We start from the raw sequence: 27039 nt of genomic DNA, 5'->3' as shown, positions 1-27039 counted from the left end.
TTCCCCCTGCACACAATTTTTGTTACCCATGACATCTTTCATTATTGACTCATGCCCCAAAGAAAAGGCGATTAAAATCTGCTTTTGTTTGATGTAGCTTTTATTGAAGAAAGAAATAGATCTTTCTGAAGCTTCCTGGTGAGATGAAAGTCTAATTATCTCCACAAATGAAAGGAAAAGCTTTAATTAGGCCTGTGCTGAATCTGCGCACTGTGAATTTGTGCATTGTGATGGATGGAGCCCACATCTCCTCGGTGACTGCCGTTGAAATAATGAAGCGGGAGAAGAGGTACCGGGCTCCCGTGATGGAGCTGGCAGAGCAGACCTGGAGGTACACCTGTGTTGGGAGAGCCTGCCCAGAGCAGCTGCCACGGGCCACGCTTCTGTGCGGTGCAGTTGGCTGTTTTACAGCCTCCTCCTGAGCTTTGATCTCTTTTCAGGCAGCAGGGGTCCTAACAAATCAAGCTTTTCATGTTTCACTCAGTTTCACTCTCTTTTGCTTCGCCATTCGCACTCGAACTCCAAAGAGGACGGATAAAATATTGTCTTTTTCTGAAGCAATTAATGATCAGCGGCGGACATGACTGAAGTGGGCATTTTGCCTTTCGCAAGGTGTTTGGAAGTTGACTGGGGGGTAAAGGCTGCGAAAGAATCGGAAATGGCGTTTGTTTGTTTTGCCGTTTAATGAAGTCCCCGATTTGTGTTTTTTCACAACCTTTGTGCATAACGCTTCATCTGCTACACCCTTCTTTTTTTTTTTTTTTTTTTTTTGCAATGCTGTAGTGTCTACCCAGTTCGGAAAGGTGACATTCTCGGGTAGTGTTCGCCTGCTAATGGCCCCCAGGGAGAAATCGGAATTATGACAAATAATGCACCCTCCCAGATTTTATAACATTTCTAATCTATTTTCACCATGTGGCATGCCGCTTACTCTGTCTTCACGTGGTCCACCTGATACCAGGAAGGTCAAACCGCCGCTTATTCACGTCACTTGCAGCCAGCATATTCTTCGTTGGGAGTCATAAAGCACCTTTGACATCAAGGGCAGTCAAGGAGATTACCTCCACCCCTCTCTGGGCAGGACAGCAGTAGAACCAGGGAAGAAGTAACTGCAGACAAAGTTAAATCAGCATCAGCAATCTAATCTTTGATTCGGTCTGTCGGTATACTCCGTGTTGCTTAGAATGTATTGCTTTAATTGCGTACGGGTCTCCGGAACGGAGGGGCTTAGCACACAACTGGAAACATGCAGAAATAGAAGGATACGGGATAAACGGGAATGCATCCCCTGTTGATCTGTTTATTTAAGGAAAAGAGACATCTGAAAAAAAACACAGCCATGCCGTCTTTCAAAGCAAACGTTCTGGGAAGTCTTATTGTAGGTAAATATACAGCATCTATAAAGCCTGAAATTGGTGAAAGCAAACGATGCTGATTCTGAGTAATTCCACAAAGCGATAATACGGATTTTAATTCAGTCTGTGGGAAACAAATCTCAGCGTTACAGTTTTCCTTATAAACACAGCTTTATCTCCTGCTATTCTAAAATTTTATACATTAACAAATTACTCACAAGCGGAATTCTTCCTGTGTGTATTTTGTCATTTGTTTTGAGACCTTTAAGGTACCTGGCACTTCTCTTAAGTCTAAAATACTTGGATTTGTTCTTTCCGCTCTCCTCCCGCCCGCTCCATTTCACAGTGCCTTTGTGTAGATCTGTCTCCTTTGTTTATGCCTTTGTAAGCGTCTCCCTAGTGCTAGTACTGAGTTCACAGAGCTGAAGTCAAAAAACCTGCCTTGTACAATATTCTAATCCTTAGGCCATCAGTGCCGACACCCAGGTCTGGTGGCCTAGAAGTACAGGGATGATGGTGGATGTATAAAGGTCCCAAAGCTCAATATCGGAGAAAAAAAGCGGTGGTGCAGGGGGAATGCTGGAACACCGGCGCGCGGGTCTGAGCTAGGGGGCACAGCCAGGGGGGAAATGAGGAGGCAGTGGAATTCTTGTTCGACTGCTGTGCAGAGATGAGGAGCAGATAGTAAATTAGGAACGAGCACTGCGAGAACACATCTGAATCAGACCCTCCAATTAACTGTTCTCTTCCCTTCTTTCAAGTTTGATTTCCTTTTAACCTTTTATTTTATTCTTTTGATCTCAGCATCTTTTTCTTCTTGTTCAAGTGTAAGAGCAGCGGTGCAATAATTTTTGTCGAGGAGGTGCTTTCATTGTCAGCTCCTGTTTTCGACGAACAAAAATTGGAAATATTCACGTGTGCCACCACTCAGAATATGAGTCTGACCAAAATTTGAGACCTGGGACAATTTAAGATAAAAACTGTTCTTCCTCTGTTTGTGACAGAGGCGCCTCTATTGCTCCTTAGCTGTTGAGAATCTCGGCAGAAGATTTTATGTGAGGCTTTGTGTGTGTCATAGAGTCATAGAATGGTTTGGGTTGGAAGGGACCTTAAAGATCATCTAGTTCCATGCACAAATACATGCACAAATATAGAGAGAGCAATGGAAATTTATGAAAGAAAATACTGTACGAAGCAGGAACAGTAGTATTTAGCTGTTATATGCTGGAAAACAGAAAAACTAGCCATTACTGTGTAAAGAACCTTGCAACTTTCTCCTACACACCTCTTATTTGGGCTGAGTCCAAATTGCTACGTGACTATCTCTGAGAGCTTGGGGATGGGCAGAAAAATCCCCGTGAAGGGCTATTGTGCAGGCGTATGAACGCATGAGAATCCTGTAATGCACTCCAGCATTAGTAACGTTAGTATAGTTTCTGTATATCCCCCATGGAAAGCTCCAGCAGCTCGGTCCTTCTCCAAAGTAAGAGCCACCCCAGCCCTGTGATCTACCTTGAGGAGCTAAATCGCTGCCAATCTTGTCACCATTAAGAGGACTATCGTCTTTGTTCTGAGTCATCCCTCTCTACACTTCCAGAGGACTGTAGAAAGAAAAATACATTATAGAGGTATTCTTCCTGTTGAATCATACAATAGGTTGGGTTGGAAGGGACCTTTAAAGGCCATCTGGTCCAACTCCCCTTGAATCTTCAACTAGATCAGATTGCTCAGAGCCCCACCCAGGGATGGGGCATCTACCACCTCTCTGGGCAACCAGTGGCCAGAGAAGCAGGCAAGCCTGTCTTCCGCAAAGGCTTGAAGAGCTGTGAATTCCCATGATGAGGCATGCAGAACACATGAGGTTTGGGCTTGTGGGGGGATTTTTTTCCGCGAACGTGACTGGCTGGCTGGCGCGTGTTTATGATATTGAAGTTTCCAGATTGGGATAAACACAGACATGCTCACTTCACTGTGAACACTTGCTAATTTTTGGTTCTGGAATATCTAAGTGGATATTTGTCCTTCCACCTGTATTTTACAGAATCACAGACTGGTTGAGGTTGGAAGGGACCTTTGGAGGTCATCTTGTCCAAACCTCTGCTCAAGCGGGATTACCTGGAGTGGGTTGCCCAGGACTATGTCCAGCTGGCTTTTAAATAACTCCAAATATGGAGACCCCACAACTTCTCTGGGTACCCTGTTCCAGTAGTCAGTCACTCTCACAGTAAAAAAATGTTTCCTTATGTTCGGACGGAGCGTCCCATGTTTCAGTCTGTGCCCATTGCCTCTTGCCCTGTCACTGAGCACCACTGGAAAGAGCCTGGCTCCAGCGTTGTACTCTCGCTTCAGATGTGTATATACATTGATGAGGTCCCCCCCCGAGCCTTCTCTTCTCTCAGCCCTTCCTCGTATGAGAAATCTTCCAGTCCCTTAACCATCTTTGTGTCCTTTCTTTGGATTCTGTCCAGTATATCCATGTCTCTCTTGTACTAAGGAGTCCGGAACCGGACACAGTACTCCAAGTGTGGCCTCGGCAGTGCCACCTCACTGTCTGCTCATCCAGCTCGCACTTCACGGGGACTGGGGAAGCAAAGTCACTCCCATTTTAAGAGAAGATCAGGTTTGTGACCACCTGAGGAACCTGAACGTACATCAGGTCTATGGGACCTGATGAGGTGCATTCCAGAGTACTGAGGAAATTCGCTGGTGTAGTTGACAAGCCACTTTCTGTGACATTTGAAAAGTCATGCAAGTCAGGTGAAGTCCCTGGTGACTGGAAAAAGGGAAACATTGCACCCATTTTTTAAAAGGGTAGAAAGGAGGACTCTGGGAACTACCAACCTGTCAGCCTCACCTCTATGCCTGGGAAGGTCATGGAACAGAACCTCCTAGAAGCTATGCTAAGGCACATGGACTTTTAAGCAGGGCCTGTTGCGATAGGACAAGGGATGATGGTTTTAAACTAAAAGAGGATAGATTTAGACTAGATATAAGGAAGAAATTTTTTGCACTGAGAGTGGTGAGACACTGGCACTGGTTGCCTAGAGAAGCGGTAGATGCCCCATCCCTGGGTGGGACTCTGAGCAACCTGATCTAGTTGAAGATGTCCCTGCTTATGGCAGGGGGTTGGACTAGATGGCCTTTAAAAGTCCCTTCCAATGCAACCTATTCTATGCTTCAACAGCTTTTCTATGTGGATCTTATGGCAGAAAGTGTTGAAAGCCTTACTAACGTCTAGGTAGACAATATCCACTGCTCTCTGCTCATCTACCAGGCCAGTCATTTCATCATAGTGAGTTACCAAGTTGGTCAAGCATGACTTCCCCTTGGTGAAGCCTTGCTGACTAATCCTGATGATAACCTTGTCATTCATGAGCCTGGAAGTGGTTTCCAGGATTAGCTGCTCAATCGTCTCCTCAGGGATTGAGGTGAACCTAATTCACCTGTAGTTCCCTGGGTCCTCCTTCTTACCCTTCTTGAAGATAGGAGGGACATTTACTTTCCTTCAGTCTTCAGCACTTCTCCTAATCTCCATGATTGATCAAAGATTATTGTGAGTGGTCTCGCGATGACATCTGCCAGCTCCCTCAGCGCTCATGGATGCATCCCATCAGGGCCCCCATCCGGTTTGCTTAAGTATTGCCTGACCTGATCTTCTTCCACCAAGGGTACATCTTCCTTGCTCCAGATTTTCCCACTGGTCTCTAGGACCTGGGATTCCTGAAGGACGTTCTTGTTTGTAAGGACGGAGCGAAGGTAGCCATTCCACACCTCAGCCTCTTCCATGCGCTGCGTTAATGTTGAGCAGTGTGTTACACTTAGGCTTCCTTTTGTCACCTGTATACTTATAGAAGCCCTTCTTGTTGTCTTTGACATCCCTGGCCACGTTCAATTCCATTTGGAATTACTAAATATTATGAAGACCATATATGTTAGGAAATCATATGGAATGACTTACGTGGAGTAATTTTTTTTAGTGGAGTGAAGAGAAAACAATGAAACATAACCAAGGTTGTAAAACACATGTTGGTGCATTTAAGAGTGGGGGGCAGGGACAGTTATGATCTTAGGGACATCAAACTGAAGTGTTGACGATTGCCACACTTCTGTGAAACCAAGTGGATATTGTAGAAACTGTAGCATTTTGAAATGTCCCTGATCTGATTACTATAAGATTAAAAGAATTGCAAAGGAATACGGCAGTTTTTCTTTACTTCTCCAGCAAAATATAATATTCTCTGAATATTACATTACAGACAAGTCTGTATTCTGGAGTTTGTAAGTCTCTATTAATATATTATATAAATAATTTAGGACATATTTAGTTGTAGGATATATTTAGTTATAAGACTTCCAGCGCAAGACGGAATGCTGCAAAGCTGTTCCTTTCATGCTGAAAGAAAGAATTTAAAACAAAGCCAAATTCTCTGTGCGTTCATCTTTCAGGTTGTTGTCCCATTTACACTTTATGCTGTGGCGTTTTCCAGGTTGCCACACAGGTAGGCATATAAAAGTATGGCTCCAGAACCGTCAAGATGTAAAGATGTTGTTGAGCTAAATCTAAGCAGTAGGAAACACACCATATTGAAGTTTCTAGAGATTTTGTACTTCTGATAGTCGCACTTCAAAGCTCTCCTAGTTCAGGGTTTTCTAAAGAAGCAGAAGGTACCCAATCTGGAATGAAAATGACTTCTTACTGAGTTCCAAATAAATGCTGTAGATGTTCACCTCACATTACCCTCATGTTTTGGCTCTATTGTCAACATTCCAACATGCTGCTGTGCTTGATCTTCTACTTGGTGTGGAATTAGGCCAACTATTATTTTTTTTTTAGTTTGTATTGTCATTACACAAGTACGTTTGGAGCTGAATAAAAAGCGAGATAACTCTGTATTAGAGAGCCATAAAACTGTTCCAACTAAAAGTATTATCTTTATTAAGAAGACAAAGTAAGGACGTAGTTTCTTCACTGTACCATTCATACAGTGAAAGAAAACCTTTAACCGGTTATCATTGTTCTCACAAGGCTAACAGCTTTCATAGGCCGTGAAATCTTGGTATTCAAAAGTTCACTCCAGTCCCAATGTATGTAGGATGTGAAAACAAATTTTGAAGTCAATCCCAAATTCCATTGTCTTGGGAAAAATCATTGCCTCTCAAATCCAAAAAACACTGCCTAGGGATCTCCCATTTGTTATTAATATTTTATATTGCCCTTTTTTTCCTTCAACTATGTATTTTATCACAAATGATTTTTGGATAAGAAAGAGTACCTAATACAGAACACTCCCCTGTCCCACTAGTTTCAGCAGCCTTTAGGATGGAACAGATACAACCCCCATCATTCCTCGTGGCACTGTGATATTACAGAGAACCGGTTTCTTTCTCACAACCACCAGCTGCTGCAGAGAGCTGAAGGGCTTCTCAGAATCCCTTAACCTTATGTTTCCTTATCTGCAGTGCAGTTTCATGCCTGATTTCCCAGAATTTACTTAACATTTTCAGAAGGACGTCATTCACCCACTAGTTGTAGCTGGATTTGGATTCATAACTCTTCTGAAAAGTGAAAGCGATATGATTCTCCATGCCCACCAACGCATGATATTGTCAGATGATAAATATTCTTCTCATCAAAATACGATGGAAGAACTGAGTCCTCCCATCCACCAGAAAGCTCTGAACCAAATTAAGGACGAACATTCTGGATGCTCTTTCACAACGATAAAAAGTGGGACCAGCCATCTGGCACCTCTTGAGGCTCTTTACACACAGAGAATTTTTGCTGGAGAAAGCATAGCTGTCTTCTGAAGTCTTCTAAGGATCTGTTTGGGGTTTTTGTCGTGGGGGTATTTTGTTTTGTTGGGTTTTTTAAGTGGATTTATACTATATCTCTGTATTTTAGATGAGCGGCCTTATTCTGAATGCCAGCAGAAATTTATTGGAGGCTTCTACTTTACAAGATCCTTAATGCCTCACCGAGGAACCGGCTCCACATTACAGGGAGGCATTCGGCAAGGGCTGTTGCGCTCATTATTGCCTCCCCAGGTGCAGCTGGTACGGGTATGGACTAGGATCATGCTGGGATCGCTCAGCATCTGCCCTGTGCCTGGGAATGGTTGTTCTCTCTTTGTGTGAGGCACCAGCTTTCACCTCTTGTATCCAGCAAGGAGTGATTAGTGGTAACCTCTGCGTTCATGTTCAGTTGTGAGTTAAGAATTCAGTGCTTCATTCAAGGGAATGTCTTCGGAATATAAAAACTACTGCTGTCTACAGGGTTTGAAACCACGCTCCCATCCCTTTTGGTGCACTGTTGCAGAGCTTTAGAGTCATAACTGTAAAATAAGCTCAGCTGACTATCACTAAATTATGTTTTGTATTCGTACTGTGCCTGGAAAACAGGCCCTTCTATGTCATGTTTTCTTGCGAATAAGAACGTTATTACATCTTTAAGATTGGACAAACAGTGTATGTACTGTAGTTATGGGCAATGCTAAGTAGAACAAAGAATACACGCAAGCCTATGAGTAAGTAGGTTCTGTATAAATACAGAAATTACACTCGCCGTAGCAAGTTTTTCGTGCTTACCAAGAGCTGCTGGAGGTCATATTTGAGATATTATGCAAATTCCAAACTCAAAAATACAGACTATGAAATAATAATTAATTACATTTGCACTTTGATTAAAGATTAAATCTCATTTCTTTTTTTTTAAGAAAAAATCATGTGTTTATATTGCCTGATATCATTAGGCACTCTCCAAAAAGGCCAAACTTAGAACTGCCTATTATGTCCTAGCAAACCTGTGGGGGAGCCTGACATGTGTTTAGCAATCGTGTTTTTGTGTTCATCAGAAAAAATCATTTTAAAACAATGTGGGAGGGGCAGTCCTTATCTTTAAGGCAACTGTTCGATAATTGACCTCCTTTAGCATTTAATTTCTCAAGCCTCTAGGAAGCTTAATTTTGAACATCAAAGAGGTACCTGTGGAAGAAACTGTTCCAGACTGGTGAGTAAACAAATTAGAGTTAATAGGGTCATTAGCTTTTCTGGTAAAATTTCAAACTGGGTATTCCTCGCTAAGGGATGTAAATGTCAATGTTTTTCAGTCTTCTAAAATATAATTAGACGTGGAACTTGAATACAAATGTTACATATCCTATTAACAAACGTTTTCCATACTCTGGGCATTATTTTATTAACATTAGGGAATCTGTTGTTCTGGTCCTGTGCGTTGCTTCCCAGACAATTAGAATGGAAAAAAAGCACAAGGCTGCTCAGTCAAGAATACACTGTAAACATTTAGGATGCTGTATGTTCTGTATAATATAGAGCATGCTAGCTCCTTACCTTTAGAGTACCAGCTGTAGCTCTCTTTAACCCATAGATCTCCATGTAGGAGTAGAAAAGCTTGAAAAAAATAAAAATAAACACACACACACACAAAAGCCCGCCACACCACAAAAAGACAACTTACATTTCCTCATTCGGATGATGGATGATCTTCTCATCTACTTTCTCTCTTGGTTCTATGGCTACATAAAGGGATAATTGCTGATTGAATTTGAAACAGAGAATGCAGCAAATTCAATTCCTACATCCTCTCATTTCACTTCTTGCACAATACTGAACTCTCTTATTCAATTATCCTTGCATATGGTAATAGAAATACCGCTCCCTTTCTTCCACCGAGCTCTGACAAGTTGCTAGTCCACCCACATGTCCGCACCTTTTCCCACATACCTGCCTGCAGGCGATGCACTCTCCCTTATCTATTTCCCCTGAAATTCTTGCTGCCAACCCTTCCCAGCAGCAGCAGCAGGCTCCTGGAACTGAGGGTTCTCAGAGCAAGTTCCCTTTTTCGCTTTATAATCCTAGGAAAATTAAAACTGTGGGGTTTATTCTGTCTCTAGGAGCTCGGTACTTGGCAATGGCTTCTTTTTAATCCAGAAAATTGGCTGCTGCTACAAGCGTTGTCGTTTAAACAGGTAGAGAGGGAAATTTTCCTCATAAGCAAGTGACATCAGGTCAGGGTAACAGTTTGTGGAACAGGGACTGATGGGCTAATTGGCAACACCACAAATGCATTTAGCGTAGAAGGAAATAAGACGTTTGCTAGAAGTGCCAAAGGAGAATTGCAGAAAAAATATTTAGACTGGAAAACTGCAGATGGGCAAGCACATCCAGGGGTAAACCACCTCCTCCCTGTGAAAACTGATTCGTACCAGCAGGGTCTGAGTGAGCGCTACAGAGAATTCTACCAAAAAAAGGGGAGGGAGGGGGGAGACAAGAAAGGCATTTTAAATAATTGATCATAGCTGTAGCTGTGGTTACAAGCATTGGAGTCTTAAGTCATTAGCCTGAAGGAGCAAAGACTTTAAAAAATATTAACTCTCCACTACATATATAATCATGAAGTTTAAGAAAAAAAATTATTTTTCCCCATTCGGTTATCATAAATCGTTTTGTGGTGATAATCTTGTGTAGTGGGTTGATTTAATCTTTTAATCTCCCGTTCGCCCTCAATAACAACAATTTCTTTTTGCTTAAGTAACACCAACAAAAGTAAAAACAAAACAAAAAAAACCCCAACAACCCTCAAATGCTGTTTATGTAATGTGAATCATGTTTAAGTGATGTTTTGAAAAAACCCTTGTCCATTAGAAGGAAGCTTTTTGCACTAGGCAAGTTGTTACGACAGAGCTTTTTGCAAAGTGGTTCTAGTTACCATTTGTTGTTGGGCTCTAACAAGGTGCTTCAAATAAGAATCTTTAGTTTACCTCCGTAAGACTATCTCATGGAGTTTTATAAGCGTTCATTTTTAAATAACCATTAGTTTTATTTCAACCTCCTACAGTGGTTTTGATAGAATGTTACTATTTTCACATAATATTAATTTATTCCCCACTGTAATCCAGAGTATTAGATGCGTATGACTGTCTGCATTTTGCTCTCTTACTGATTTTACTCACGGAGACAAAACAATATCAAATCAAGATCCCATAATATGTCTGTGGCAAATTTGGGATCATACGCACGTTTCCTGATCTCGCTTTCTATGTGTATTGAAGGGTAAGACGTATTTAACCTAACTTAAACCATACCAAAGTTAGGCATCTGGTCTTCCTTCTATAGTCAAGGCTAAGACGAGCACTTCCAGAAGATACATCACTCTATCAGAAAACATCGCCGAGTAAAGTTTGGCAAGAGAAATCACCGTAAAAGATTATTTGCCCTTCCACTAACCTAGGCTTCCACACTGCTCCATGAAAATGTTTCGTGATCCAGTATGTCTTGCCCGGGAATGCAGTGAGGGACTGGGACTGTTGCTTCCAGTATACTGATTTTTCATTCTTTGATTGAAATCTTGACGGTGAAGTATTCTAAAAAAAAATCCTTCCCTTCCTTATTTTAGAATTGTCGAAACTACACCCCTCACCTGGACATAGGGGCCATGCTACTTTCAAGACTTCAAGTAAAAGCGAATAGAATAAACGACGTGAACGGCATGTTGCATGGGTGAAAAAGTACATTTCTAAGATTTTTTTTTAATTTTGAAGTAATACATTTGTTTAAACACCTTTGGGGCTATTTTAATTATTTTTTTTAAGGTGTAAAAGAGTAGGCACGAGCAAATATTCATTTCTTCAAAACTTAAGCACAAAATGGAACTTGCGCTCTAGTCCCTTTTACGTGGGTTGACACAGCTGTCACACCCTCTCTGCTTTGTAGGCCTTGGGCTTAGCCAACACAGGATGTACTTCTGAAAAAATCTTGAAAAATTCAATAGTAACGAAAGGCGTAAGACCAGATGGAGTTTATTCAAATACCTGTTAAAACTAAATAGACAAAAGGACCGCCTCTCATTCGACTTGTTACAAACTGTAGAGTTCCATAGCAGTTTTAATCATACACAAATGGGTCAAACAAAGTCATGAAGAATGTAACTTTGTATTGCAATTTTTCGCCTATTCCCAAAGATATTTCATGGCTTTTCCTTTCCCATATCTGTTTTCGATCCCTGTCTAAGGGGTTGTGTCAGACCAGGCTAGAAAGGTCTGACAGCAGAGGGTGCAGAGGTGCTATTCCATGTCTACAGCACATCATCCGTAGGGTAGCCTGACACATAGAATCAGGAGAGGAGGTCTCACATTAACCTTTTCCACTCTCGGGGGATAAAATGGTAATGAAACAACAAAAACAGATAATAAGGCAAGGAGAGCACAATTCTTGTGATTATGGGCAAGAACGTGGGGGAGGAGGGCGGTGGGACATCTTAGGGCAGACTTTCAATCAAGCGTTACCAATTCAAATAATAAATGGAGCAGATGTAAATGTAAATAGATGTAAACCCAGACACGAACCTGAAGATAACACCCAGAACGGGAGTCTGTTAAGGGTAGGAGTTGGTTATGTTTGTTCTTATGACTGGCTACCACTTGGCAGACAAACAGCTTTCCCACAAGAGTACTAAAAATGTAATTATTTGGTGGCTTGGTTCAGCTGACATCCTTAGGGAGAATCATTCAGTCAAGCAACTGAAACCCCGGAATCTGAGCGTCGTAAGCCGCTACAAGATGCGGTGTTTTGCTTAATGCCGCCTCTGCTGAGGCACGATGTGCGTAACAGCAGCCGACAGAGCCTGATATTATGTGGTGGGAGCAAAAAGGAGAAAATGCTCATCCACTTGCTTCTGTGGCTTTATCATCTGGGGGTTTTTTTGGCACGTTTCTACCAGTAAGAAACTACTTCTCCATGACAGAGCTCCCTTACGGCTCCTAGTTAATACGGCAAAAACATGAAGATCAATTATTTGGTGGAATGGCAGAGCAGATAGCTCAAACGGCACGGGTGAAAAAAACCACCACAACTGAATTTATACATTCTGAGTTAAAACCAAATAAGAATCTGGCTACAATGGAATTCAGCCCTTGAAAGAAGTGATAGTTTCGGTTAGCTCAGAAACGCAAAGACAAGAGTAGCGCAAAACTGCAAAAGACTATTTCTCAAAAGCTGCGTGTTGCAAAACTGATGTTATGTTAATAGCTTTCCTTTGTTTTGTCACGTTGACAATTCGGGCACACCAAAGGTTGCTTTTATACTGAATTTACGTCGGTGCGTTTTGAACACCAAAGCCCTGGGCATCTCAGGATGTTTTCAAGTTTCTGTTTGTTTGGGTTTTTTTTAACCTGAATTAAAATTACACTGTAAATTAATATATTAAAAAAAAAAATCAGTCATTATTAATTAGCCGTTTAAATGATGTCTGCACATTCTTATACTTTAATCCTCATTAAGGTGTAGGAAAGCAAATATCCCAGAGGATGTGCTGCGTGTGTTGCCATGTTTTACTCGCGTCTCTCTGGATTTCATAACAGCTCAGAAAACAGGCTTCTTCACGGGGAAGCACGTGCCACTAGGGCTTTTTATCTGAATGCTTCAGATTCAATCAAAGGGGACAATCGGAGCGGCCACGGGCCAAAGCTGGTGACACACGTCTTGAGCACCTCTACGGCACTCGAGCCGTGTCCTGTGGGACTTACTGTGAGTTACGTTCCTGTCCGCCTGGTGTAAAGCACCAGCTTTTCTTATGGCAAGTGGGTTTTGGTTTGGTTTTTCTTACCCCTCTATATGAAAATCATAACGGCACGTCACTTACTACTTTCAGCAACAGTATCTCTTGTAAATACCATAAATAGTTTTAGTATTTACTTGCCACACCTCACCCAAACCACATATGTATTGCTTGACTGTACGTAACAGCAGTTTGAAATTTTCTTATAATGCTTTGAAATACTTGATTCAGAAGGAAGGAAACCTGTATGACAAGGCATATAATGAAAGGAAATAAAGGCTGCGTAGAATCTGTTTGTTCTTTGGGAAAAAAAGTGGCATGTAAACAATGGATACAAAATTCTTGATATTCTTAAACTGTGCTGTAAAAACAGCTTTTGAAAACTGAAGTAGGCACATGACTCTGTTCAGGCTTTATTATATCTCTTCTTATGGATAAGTGGTATGGAAAGATCTATGGCATGGCCACTCAGAATGTCAGACAGGCTGAATAGCCTATGTAGAAGTGTAACGTGGTCGACGTTCACCCACACACTCTGGTCAGATTTCCTCGCGTTGAACCTGGGCAGTTCAAGGTGCGCGGGCACCCTGCAGACTCTGGTCACCAGCTCTGAGTTCTCACTTCTCTGGCACCCTGACTGATGAACGTGTGCTCTGTCTGCCGAGGTTCTAGATCCTGCAAAGCCGGGGGTTTTCGGACATCTGGGTGCAATCCAGCACTTCCCGGGTAACCTAACAGAGCCTTTCCAGAGCTAACAAGCTTTGTGATGACGCTGGTTTTATAGCTCACTCCTTCAGAGATGTTCGTGGAAAACAGGGAGAGATTTGAGCTTTGGATAAGTTCCAGGAAACTTACCAAAAAATGTTTCGCTTTAGTTCATATGGTGAAAATAATGACCACCTAATAGTAAACACTTTTCTACTCGGTTTTTCTTTTTTTCTTGAGAATTTTGCATTTCAAATCATATTGCTTTAAGGAACTCAGAATTTTTCCTTTCGTCCACTTGGCTTCTCCAAACCTAAGCCCTATAGAAATTGATAATTTCTATTTTCTTTTGTCTGGTGATTCCCTAATCAGATGAATTGGATAATCAATGCTTTTGCTTATCCCACTCACACTTAAAATCCATGGATAGGTCAACCCAACAGAAGAAGTTTAATTGCTTTGCCCATGCTCTGCGTGGTATCTACTTTATTGCTGGTACAAAAACATTGGAGCAACATGACATTGCTATGATTACCAGAGATGCTACTCCCCATTTTTAAAAAGTCTCTGGAAACAAGCTAACTCCGTAGATAACAATTTTACAAGATTAAATAGGCAAATTGAGTCACAAATATTACTTTATGAAAGTAAAAATTAGCTCTGTAAGATTTTCCATAGCTCTATGGAATTAATGTATCAAAGACAGTGGGGGGAGGTGGGGGTGATTGCTTTTTAATTTAAGAATTGATTGTGATTTTACATCAACGGGTGTCCTGTAAAATCTGCAGTAGTAAAGACGAGCACATTTCTAGCCCGCAAACATAAACAAACTGAAACAAACTCATTCAGCCTCTTACGTCCAAATGTGCAGTTATCACTGGGACAACAAACGTCTGTGGTGTCCCTCTTAAAAGACAGATCATAGAATCATAGGGTTGGAAGGGACCTCTGGAGATCATCTAGTCCAACCCCCCTGCCAGAGCGGGGTCACCTAGATGAGGTCTGTGGGATGATTCTGTGGATCCCAGATTATTTCAAACTCTTCATAGTCTTCTGTATGAGCATGAATTCCCTAACCTACCTTGACAGATCTAGGCTCTTAGTGACCTTTGGCTTCAAAGAGCAGCGAGCTCAACAATTAACACTGCCCCAAAGCTACATCTGGCCATGAGGTTCCAAAAGGCCAAACTCAATTCGTATACTTAGAACCTTCCATATTCTTTAACTTCTGAAAAAAATATTGAACTGCTCCCCCAAAACATTTTGTATCATTATCAGAATTGTAAAAGCATGGCATCTTTATTAATATACCCCTGTGATTTGGGGTTGTGGAACAGCTGCAGCTGTGGCTGTTCAGCCCTAGGTCTTCATGCCAAGATGAAGACCAAAGTACAATTAAAGGGGTGGAGCGGAGAAAAGAAAGAAAAGGGAAAAATATAATTTGGGCATTGATTACAGCACAAATATTCAAAAGTATGATCATTAAGTGAAACTCAGTAAGTTGTCTTAGTGACAACTAAGTTACTCTATTAGTAACGACTTAGTAACGACTTAGTTACCCTATTCAAGTTCGAAGCATCTCTGCAGATTTCTTTTGATGTTTATCTTTATTCTCACACTTAAATTGTTAAAAGGATGAATCATCATTATGATTCATATAATACATTTCATCTAATAAGTCTACAAGGTATGTGTTTTCACAGCCTTGTATCAGTTTTGATAATAGTAATATACATTCTTCATGCAAATAAATTTGCATGGAAAGCTAAACTGTAGACCAAATTGCCCACCTATTTATTGTTTTACCAAATTATGTTTTTATGGTAAAAATATTTTCACCTCTTGAGGACAGTAGGCCACGAGCTTTGATCTCGCCATCTTCAATTTGAGAAAAAAAAAATGATTCACAGTATTTTAAATTAATTGGTGATGTCTGTATTCCCAGAACTCCCAGTTTGCTACTGTCAGTATCACAAACCCCCTACCAGAGGTGCTCCCATGCTAGAAATCAAGAAACATATCGGGTCGTTGGCTAACTGGCCTACGGAGCCAGATGTCTTCAGCTTATAAGAGTGGTCCCTTTTAGGGGCAGAACACATTGGTTTAATATTGTATAATTCGCACTATTCATATTCATCTTGTGAAAAGATTATTCCAATCTCAAAGCTGTCAATTTGGCATTTTCATAAGAACTAAGTCAGTTTTTAAAAAGTCAGAAAGTTGCTTTCTCTGTTTCTCTCCTTTTGATTGATTATCTATGGTTCCGCAGCATATTACGTGATCACAGCAATGTTCTTTGGAGATATAATCATCAAAGAGCACTACTCAGCTGGCGAAGTACATGTGAGGGGTGTAAATAATGAAACAGAACAGGGGGCCATTAAATATATTTTTTTTGTTTTCTGTGCTTGGAGGCTTGCTTACAAGGTAGGGGGTATGCTGTTTAAAAAAAAAAAAAAGGAAAAAAAAAAAGACAAGACTCATAAATTGTACCAACCAATCCATCTGTTCGGATTTGGAGCCCTGCAGACCTGGCAAACCTTGAAGGTTTATCAGTGTTCGTTTTGGCTCTCCGAGGTGTGTGTATTCCCAGTGGCGCAGAAAGCTCTAGTTTATGTGTTAGAAAGTATATTCCCAAAGCAGACGTTTAATTTTTAAAATGTCCTTGTAATCCAAGTTACAGAGCGTGGGATATTTTATAAAGCCTATTTCTGTGTAGCGCATCGCATGTGAAAGATTGGAACCGTTAATTAAAGACGGGGTTAGAGGAGAGAAGAGAGCAGGATGCAAAGTGTTCAAACACGAATGCCCATGACTTGTAGCAGAGTTGAAAAGTACCTGATTGTGTATGGATAATTGCCATGACTCAGTTTGGCAGACCCCTGTTGTTATCAAAGTTGCAGGGCTGCCTCTTAAACTGTTCAAACATGGATCTCCAACATCCATGTCAAGAAAGGCCAGCTGCTCTGTTGAAATTCATTGCCCGTTTGTTAAAAAATTTGTATCTCCTTTCTGTGTCACTATTCCTGTGGTGGTTGGGGTTTTTTTAAGAAAATAGTTCCTTAATTTTCTTTCTAGTGCAAGGTTCTGTCGCTGATCTGAAGTGTCTGGTACTGAGCCACCTGATACTGGCCTGATATTAATTTTATACCTGTATAAAATAAGCGTCGTTAGGAGTATTCCCTACAGAAGTGTATGACTCATTTACGCTGTGGCTCTCGCCCCTTCTTCCCATGCACAGGGACTTTGTGTCCAAATTGTGGACAAACAAAATTGACTTGGCCTGAGCGAAATAAGGAGATTTTAAGAGTGAAAATTAGACCCATTGGAGCTGAACGGTAAAAACACTGCAAGTGAGATAAGAATAAAGGTTACTGTACGGATCACTGCTGTTAATGTTCAAATCAATTAGGACATCGGAAAGGTATGAAGCCCTTGAGGACACTTGAAAGTAAAATTCGTAGAAGCCAATGCTTTGTTATCCTTAATAAAAAATATTAAGAGACAGGAGAAGTAGGATGTGTCTGAGTCTAGCTAGGTGGATGTTTGAGGGGATTACTGCTACTATCATGCTCTAAATAAAAGTGTAAAGTTGGTGAACTAGAGTGTATTTATCAGCCTTTCCTGACTGAGGTTAAATCAGCAAAAATATATATAGGTAAAGAATTTTTATCGTGGCCCTACAGGCTCAACTGTTGACTCCTTTTTTTGTCAGCCTAACACTTGTCTCTTGTTTGTAGGTTTTTATCTGATGTTGTTTGGATTGTACGTGTATGAAAAAGGGGTTTAAAATTCTCCAGTTGAATTTGGAATAATTTCACATCCATTTTTATACTTCTTTATTGAGACACTAATGGCTGAATTACCACGTAACAACAGGTCTGACCTTAATATTTGAACAACAGCTCTGACCGTGTAATATTTGTTTTGACTTTTAATTTAAATGAAAAAACCTGATTCCGTCCTGTTGTGAGTCCCTTTAAGCAGCACACTGAAAAATGGTACCTCGGGCAGAGTGAGTTTAAATCATCCTTTCAGATGAATATGTACACAGAATTTGTACACGTGTACCATTTCTATTACTGAGATAGCATGAAATTGAATTTTTATTTTTGAAAACTTTAAATTTCATATACGGGAGGAAAGTGGTTCTCAATAATAAATCAAAAGGCACATCCTACCAATCAAGGAGTAGGAATGCAAGGCTTGAGAAAGCACCTAATTTAGCATAGAGCAGTCTCTCGTGCATAACTGCTGTCCTCTGATCAAACCACACTTTTTAACCTCAAACAAGGAGCAAAAATAAAAGACTCCTGGTAAAAAGGAACAGCTAGAACATCCTTTAATAGAGGTGGAAATGACTTGATATAATACTCAAAAAAAAAAAACCAAACTCAACCCAAAAAGCAGTAGGCATTTTTTGAGCTGCTCTTCAATCCTGCAGGTAAACTGTGGAGCTCAGAAGTATGCAAACCACGTTGTATTCAGAAAGAATACAGGAGAGTGAACAGAGACTAAAAAATAAAAAATAATAAAAAGGAAGAAAGAAAAAAAAAAAAAAGATGGCAGAAGAAGCCTAGATCTTCTAACTGGGACAAATACAAAAAAAATGATAATTGCGTGTCTGTCTGTGGCAAGGGCCCCATTTGTACTGCTTGTTAAATAGAAGCATTTTCTGAGGCAGCATGCTTTTTCCACTCCTCTAATCTTAGCAGATGTGGATGTGAAATTTATCTGTACTGATATCCTGAAAAAATCCCCAGCCTTCTTTTTTTAGTAAATGTAAATTATAACGCCCACTGCTGATGGTATCAAACCGTATGATGATTTAAGACCAACAGACATGCCAATAGTATAGGACTTTTTACTCTAAACTTTTTAATCTCATTGCAGACTAGTGGGAGAAATAGTTTATCTCTGTCATCCTTGCAGTGGCTTCAGATCTGAAAGATAAAGTCCAGCCTGGCATTGGGCTGGTTAGAGGCTCTCCCACCAAGGTTAGAGGTGCAGGCTGAGAACATGTGTTACTAAACAGGGTAGCATCACAGTCAAATTTCCTTAAAAATAGCGTTTTACAACTATTTCTTTTTAGTCTAATACTAGTTTAGTTTGTCAAGGATAAGGACGAGAAAAGCGTGTTTGTATGATACTAATCTTCTCCCTGGGGCATAAGCCGGGGGGAAAATGTCATAGTCAGGTGGTGGAGTCTCCAACTGTGGAGACATTCCAGACCCGCCTGGACACGTTCCTGTGCCACCTGCTCTGGGCGACCCTGCTCTGGCAGGGGGGTTGGACTAGATGATCTCCAGAGGGCCCTTCCAACCCTATGATTCTATGATTCTATGAAAATAATATTCTTCTTACCTTGAAGTCAGAGCAGCAAAAGAAGTAAATTTTGTTCGCGCAACACTTCCACGTGGACCTTCACATTCCTCATTTCCTGGTGGTGGAATAATCCAGTGGGAGACCCAACAGCCAAAAAAATTTGGCAAATAGCATAAAGGATCGAAGCGCAAACTTTTAAGAGTTTACAATACTGTAATTGTAAGAACTGTGTTCTTCTAATCTTCCCAGTAGTCGGAGCATGGTTCTCTTTAGTGGCTCACAAACCTGAGCGAGTTGTAGGAGACGTTGTACGCAGTTGTTTCCTTAATTTGTCCAGTGGATAGGAAATAAATAATGATTACTTTTCTTTTTTTAACGCTGCATCCTAAATATGAAGCTAAAGTCTATTAAGCTATTATTTCTTACTGTGTGCCCAGAGAAACATACTTCTTTCAGGAAGGACAGCAAAATGACTAAGTGACCCTACGCATATTGGGTAATAAATAAGATGGATGAATAATTGAAATCTTGTACTTTGTGGGCATCAATAGATTAATTTTTACTAGCGAACTTATTTCCAGTAATGATCTTGGGAAGTAATCTCTCATCAGCAAGCTGTCAAAGTGCAGGAGAGGATTTTAGACTTTTGCTTAAAGTTGTACTAACTGTGCTGTGCTCCGGTGTGCTCAGTGTTTCCACAAATCTTTACTTCAGTTGCAGCCAAATACAAAGCCAAACAAGCAATACTTAGGAGCTATGAAAAGCACCTTTAAAAACCTGGCAGTTTGCTAAATCAAACAACAGCTAATACATCTTGAGACGGCACGGAACTTTTTAACTTCTTTTTGTGCTCTTTTTAATAGGAAAAAAAAAAAAAGAAAAGAAAAGCATTTCAGTGTAAGTATAGCTTTTCATAACATGGAAGGGAAACTGAGCTTTGGCGTCTGTTGATGCAAACAGGAAAAGTTTGTCTCAAAATGCAGCATTCTTTGCAAGAATTCAGTTATAAGGCCTTCCTGGAGAACCTGAACACTAAATGGAAGGTCAAGTAAATCCCTGGAAAAGATTTTACTCTTAAATATGGATGTAGCTCATTACCTGTTTGGGCCCTGGTTCCTCAATCTGGATGCCGTATTTCTGAGTGTTCCTGCATCGCTGTTTCTTTCGATGTCTTTGCCTATCATCCTAGTTTGAAAGCCAACATCTCTTCCAGATGTGTAGATACGTATTGGGATAAGATTTAGCCTACTGCAGTCTGGATTAGCACTTGACCATTATGATTTCATAGAATCCGTTTTTTGTGTATAGAACCAAAAATGAATAAGCATACATTAAATAGCATGAAATTCTAAAAATGCGTCTGGACTATTTGATGCTTTGCGTAATATAGATTAGAGCATGAAGACTGTGATTGCAAAGACTAATTGTTAAGTTTAAAAAACCCTAGAGAAATAATTGCTGCTAGTCTGCATGTCAGAAATTTCAAGTTAAAAGCCACAACGTGTTTAACTAAAACCCAGCTAATGAGAGCAGAAGTAGATCCCGTTCAAAATCTGAGATGCTGTTATACACAATAGAGCTGTTAACTTCAGGAAACTGAGAGCTGAAGTAATCAAATGAGGAAGGTGATTTATTTTTTTTTCATCTGTGTTTCAAGAGAGATTCAGATCAATACGTTGTTCTGCTTGATTCTCGCATTTTTACGGATCGGATGGCCAACTTTATAAAATAATACCCACCTCCACTTTCAATCTTAGAAAAGCTCAACCTTGTCCGGTCTTTTCTGGCTGCTATAAGGAATTGACTAACCTGTAAAATGACTCTTTTCAATTTCATAAGCTTACAGAATTTTCTAGTTTTGAGCAAATTGTTCTGAAATCACACATCCACCGCTTCACATCTAGCGTTAAAGAAGTCACGCATTACCTCTCTCGGGCTCTGTTTGCAAATGCTCTTAATATTGTCATTACAGAATCTCAGAACTGCTTTTAAGAGAGGCGGAAGGATCTATGTCGTGCCAAGGCGGTCCCTATAACGTGCGCGTCATTTGGCTGTTGCAACCAGTCACAAGCAAGAGCCCTAGGGAGAAGCAGCCACATCAACAGGACAGCAAAAAGCAGTGCTAATTAGAAGCACTGTCGGAACTTCAGTGCAGAAACAAATAGTAGGTGCAGCATCCCCTCGGTCTTAACCACGGCTGTGCTCTCGTATAAGAAATGAGCTGGTTTATTGCGATAGTGTGTGAAAGACTCAACTGCTCTTCTACCTGCTCATTAGCACTTTGATAATTTCATTCTCTGTTTCTGACTAAGGAGATACATTTTATCCTGTTCTGTGACACTTGTTGAAGCTATTTTGAACTTACTGGATCAGCTATTTCCAAAGAAATCTTGTTTTATAGCTCTTTACTTCTATATTTTGCTGCAAATTGGAGACTCTATTAAGAGGGCTGAAATTTCCCCTTAATTCTTCCTCACAACTTGAGTTGTGTTTCTCAGTGCACTCTCATGTTTGTTTTGCCCAAGACCAACAAAACCCCGAGGCAATTATCATCAGCTTCCTTGCTGTGAGGATGGTGAGCCCCTGGCCCAGGTTGCCCAGGGAAGTTGTCAACGCCCCATCCCTGGAGGGGTTCAAGGCCAGGCTGGACGGGGCTTGGAGCAACCTGGGCTGGTGGGAGGTGTCCCTGCCCAGGGCAGGGGGTTGGAACAAGATGATCTTTAAGGTCCCTTCCAACCCAAACCATTCTGTGATTCTTCCTGGTACTTGCTGACTTCCCCCCACTCAACATGGTAAAGGAGAAGGCTTTTTGTACGCTGTGGGATGTTATAACACGCATCCAGGCAAGAGTGCCCTGAGTAGTATCCACTGATTCTCTGGTTCTGATTCCTGTCCAGATCTCTGCATTTGGTGTCGTCTTCTTAAGTTGTAAGCTGCGTATTTCCATCCTCATGGGAGCTAGTTGAATTCCAATTCTGTTCTACTTGCACTACAAATTTAATTAGGTTTTTTCAGTAGCCAGATGTAAGGAAGCACAAAAAGGCAGGCTTGTCTAGTAGAAGAGCAGCAGCAAAGGACAGACAGCTAAAGAAAGGGGTTTTGTTTGTACTGGCGCTATTCAGTCGCTATATGAAAACATTAATTTCCTGAAATGGAAACTTGTATCTGTTTATACGCAGCAAAAGATACGCTAAATCAGCAGAATCTGTGGAGTTCCTGACCACAGAAATGTCAAGCATGCCATCTTTACTACTGTATCAGAACATTGGTGCACTTGGGTAAAGTATGCTTGGGGTACAAAAGGGTGATGGTGAACGTCTCTTCAAAAGAAAGAGAGAAAATAAACATCGTTAGTCCTTGGATTTATTCAGGAACTGTAATGAATGCAGTATTCTCTATTGCAGAAGAAAAAAAATCAAATAATTTATGGAAATCTCTGCAATAATAAATGTACATATTCCAAATTACTGTTCTTAACTGCACTTAGTTATTTTTTGTATCGTTATCATCAATACACGTAGAGTAAGGTTAATAGAAATGATCAAAAAGTGACAGATAAGAGCTAAGCACACTTTACTGTTCCAGACGTGATTTAAAACAGATTTTGAAAGGCAAGATCTGAACTTATCAACAGCTACTAACAGAAACAAAAAAGGCAAACCTTATTACCGCCGTGTGTGGGTCCTTTTTACAACCACCCAAGCTCACTTTAAATTATTCTTCCATTAACTCACTGCGCTGCCTACTTCCAGCCCTCGCCGAGCGAGCTTCAAGAGCTGCACCCAGCGTGTGTCCTGTAGCTCAGAACAGGAAGCACTTTGGTACTCGGTGTTCGTGGGGAGGCAAGGGAGGAGGGAGAGAGGCCGTGGGGGAAAAAAGGAAAGAAAGAAAACTAATGCATAGGTTACGAATAGCTGTTCCGTATTCAACTGAGCACAGAAACGAAGCATTTTACTTACTACTAGATGGGGTGGATCCGTTTCCTTCACAATCGGTTGCTTATTTTTGTGGTGTTGGCGTTGTTCTGGATGCATTAACTGGGTAGCAGTTAATGCAATGTCAGCCTCCAAACACAAAATAGCTTTCTCTTTGTACGCACTTGACGACACATGTGAAATTTAGATCAAACGGTTGTTCGTTGGAATAGTATGGAAGCCTTCCTTTGAGTGCAGCGGCAGCTTTGGGTTGACCCATTCACCTTTATTTCCGCTACGTGGCCTATTGTATTTCTTCACGTTCAGCACCGAACCCAAATTTCCAGTCTTCCTTGTACTCAGCTGTGTAATTCTTCCTGAACAGATATGTGACTATTCTCTGTTTCTTCGTTGACTAGACAGATAAACTTTCGTGAATGACACTTAACTCCTCACCACTCATACATTCAAATGAAAACATAAAATATTTATCTCTATACACATTGTATTAATTTACAAGAAAACATAAGCTTTATGGGAAAAAAAAAAAGGCAGTCAGTCAGATGGAGGGAAACAGAACTGACAAATGTTTTTAGTCGTCTTCCTCCCTCAGTAAGAATATGAACATTTAAATGTATGCAGCAGAAGCAGATGAAATTGCATTCTCTGACACTTTATAACGCTGAAACAGATATGTGATTGATTGCAAGGTGGCGTAGCTGCTGGCATTTTTTGTCGGCACATTTTGATGCTACAGTTTCTTAGGTGAACTTCAAGTACATCAGTGACACAGACAATGGTTCAGACACTTTGAGTGATTTCAAAGCTAATAATTTATGAGAGCTTTTGGAGCCAGTTATTAGGTTTGTCGCAGGAGAGCTCGATTTATTTTTTTTTTAATCCTCAGTTCCTTGCTGCATGTTCTGTTTACCTCATCTTATTTTATTAGAAAACAAATACGTAGAACTGTAATTCAGGAGTGTCTGCCCTAACTACGTGTCATCACCTTAACAGGGTTTCCTGCGTGGAATGTAGGAAACTTGAGAATGCCCATGCAGCAGGGGAGTCTAAAAAGGGTGAAGACTTTCTGGAATGAAGTACCACAAATAAACTTCATTTTAAAATAGCTAAAAACATAAAAGAAAAAGCTTTAAGAAGAAGTTCAGTACCTTATTTGTGAGACTGTTGGGCTCAGTATGCTAATGCTCTCCGGCAGACTGAATCTTCTCACATCTACACCAGTGTAAATCAGAAAAAAAGGGCACTGAAATTTACCCCATTTATCTGGCGTGTCCGTAGTTTTCTTCAGGAGTTCAATAGTTGAAATCAAACTCAGCGATTGGGAGTCTCCAGCGAAGTATTAGCTGCTAAAAAACTGCAGGTCTTTTTCTTCCAAAATCCAGTGCGTGTACAGCATTGAATCACTTGACTGGAGAATTCTGAAGCATATCTGGAAGAATAGGACAGGCTGTGAGGACAGGCTGAGAGAGCTGGGGGGTTCAGCCTGGAGAAGAGAAGGCTCCGGGGAGACCTTAGAGCCCCTTCCAGTCCCTAAAGGGGCTCCAGGAAAGCTGGGGAGGGACTCTGGAGCAGGGAGGGGAGCCATAGGATGAGAGGTAATGGTTTTAAACTGAAAGAGGCGAGATTTAGATGAGATCTGAGGAAGAAATTCTTTGCTGTGAGGGTGGTGAGCCCCTGGCCCAGGTTGCCCAGGGAAGTTGTCAACGCCCCATCCCTGGAGGGGTTCAAGGCCAGGCTGGACGGGGCTTGGAGCAACCTGGGCTGGTGGGAGGTGTCCCTGCCCAGGGCAGGGGGGTGGAACTAGATGATGTTTAAGGTCCCTTCCAACCCGAACCATTCTGTGATTCTGTGTAATAGTAAAGGAAGGAAGAAGAGAAACATAATGAATTGCTACTGCAAATTGTGGTTAGATTACAATGTGATATATTAATTTCAAATTAATTTATAAATATAGAAAAAACTTAATCAACAACTTTGGAATGCAAAAATTCCACTGCATCCACTAAATCTGTTTGTTAACTTTCGCCACTAAAATTATTGTAAGAGAGTCACATTTTCTGTCCCTATGGTCTTAGACAATTGCATTGAAATTCAAGTTCCACTCAAAACAGGTTTACCATCATGCTGTAAAGCTTTATTCATTTTAAAACAGACATTCCCTTATAACAACGCTAACATATAGATCTACAGTATCTTGTATGCCAAGAAGAGCAGCATCTCTTTATAAGACATGAACATAGACATAAGATCAGGTTGGACGGGGCTTGGAGCAACCTGGTCTGGTGGGAGGTGTCCCTGCCCAGGGCAGGGGGGTGGAACTAGATGGTCTTTAAGGTCCCTTCCAACCCAAACCATTCTGTGGTTCTGTATTTATGGTATTTAAGAGAGATCTAACAGCCACCCTTCATGTCTTCCGCTTGGAAGAGATGGGACAATCCAGCTGACTTCAAAGATTTTACTCCAAGCAGAAAAGATAGAAATAAAGGATCACTAGCAGGTTATATTGTTATTTCAAACAGTAATCGGGTACTCGTAATGACATTGCTTGTGTTATTCCTAAAGTTTAAGTGTCAAAGTCATTTTTGGCCTAACTCCAGGGATAAATTTGGCCCACGGCCTTTTGGTTCCAGGTAGTCCAGAGGATTTCACACATAATTACTACACCTACAATTCAGTCCTCTAAAGAACGTGTGGGAGAATTAATCCCCCAAGAAATCAAGCTTGATAATGAGAAAAAATGGATTACCAGACTTTGTATGACTACTAGAAGAAGGATTACTGTGTGACAATGAGCCTCTGTGGAAAACAAGGTGACAGATGAATTACCTGGGAGTTGCAATGAAATATGCCCATTTTTCATCTCTGTAGTCCCAAAATACAAACCTCATGGCCACTTGTTTTGTTTAGTAAAAAGAGGAGCTCTCTTCTCATTGTTTTGCATACAGAGTAATTAGGATGCTTTCAAAAATTCACTAGTATTGGCTTGGGTTTTTTATGAATTTAGATGTATTATCACTGTCAAGAAATAATGCTCAGTTATTCTTCAAGTAGATTTTAAATATAGTTTCAAAATCTATGAAATTGAGCAGTCGTAGAAATCACAGCAAAGTCCTTTGCAGTTGACCCATTGTTTGGGTTATGGAAAATCCCTCACCTTTTTACCACAAAATCTACAAATTCGTGGAGCTGGTTCTGTTAGTGCTTGTGAACTTGCAAATGTAATCTGCGAGCCTGACATCTTACCATTGAAAACGTATAATTAAAAAAAATAATAATAGTAATGAAACAGCAAGGCAAAACCACCAGCAAAAATAGTGAACAAAGCAAGTGTTGGGAAAAAAAAGACTCCACTTTGAAATTTCTGAATTTGTAAAATATAGATGAGAAATATACATGCGGTGCTTAACATTGGCTAGCGCTCAGTTCTTCCTAGTAACGTTCTTTTTGATCACACTAATAATACACTATGAAGCATCACTCTGTGGGATGCAGTTAAAGCCTATTTAAGCCAAAGAAACTACTCGCACTCTCCCAGGGGAAAAATATCAGAACATTTTTATTTTTACCTCAATCACTCCAGAAAACTTGACGAGGAATAGTCTTAACCGGTGTTACAGGGAAATTGCTGCCACCAGTATGCCTGGAAAAAATGGGAGAGAATGAAAGAGTAAATACGGTGCTGAAAAATACTGAATAAGATGATTCAGAATTAAATGCTTAAGGCTTACTAGAGCTTCAGTTGCAGAAGGTTTATGCAAATTAGGCAGTTAATAGATATTCTTGTCAGTGATCTTTGTAGAAAATGCAGATAAAAAAATCCCGTTCTACCTACTCTCCCCATTCTCTTCCCCAGCTCCCAAGAGCTAATTTTCTGCCACACAGGCCACAAATTTAGGTCTCACTTTTTCAATATTTCTGTTCTCATCAAAAATTAATTTAATCGCAGCTTCATGTTTAAAGCTGCCTGCTTTTATTTTATTTTGGCTTTTTTTAAGTCGTGACATTTAACTATCTGCCTTTTTTTTTTTTTTTTTTTTAAGAGAAACAATAATAGAAATAGCCTACATATTAAGGAATGGTAGATGTATTCATAAGTAATATGCTTAGAGTCCTTGGTATTTTCCCATACTGGGTAAATAAATCAGGT

General features: G+C 40.6%; 1 long non-coding RNA gene across 2 annotated transcripts; it reads right to left on the bottom strand.

Moving 5' to 3' along the window:
* Positions 1-90: 90 nt before the first annotated feature.
* LOC141743652 (uncharacterized) lies at positions 91-9559 on the bottom strand. Of its 2 annotated transcripts, none has more exons than XR_012587135.1 (3): positions 8830-9039; positions 932-1109; positions 91-641 (listed from the first exon to the last, which is right to left on the bottom strand). It is a non-coding gene; the product is annotated as an uncharacterized LOC141743652 (long non-coding RNA). The 2 variants fall into 2 exon arrangements; XR_012587134.1 differs by lacking the exon at positions 91-641 and adding an exon at positions 9096-9559 and having other exon boundaries at positions 747-1109; positions 8830-8887.
* Between the last annotated feature and the right edge of the window lie 17480 nt (positions 9560-27039).

This window comes from Larus michahellis, chromosome 5 (genome assembly GCF_964199755.1).
Source record: "Larus michahellis chromosome 5, bLarMic1.1, whole genome shotgun sequence".
Taxonomy (NCBI): domain Eukaryota; kingdom Metazoa; phylum Chordata; class Aves; order Charadriiformes; family Laridae; genus Larus; species Larus michahellis.
Note: the sequence above shows the minus strand (reverse complement) of the source record. Positions and strands in the feature narration are given on the sequence as shown.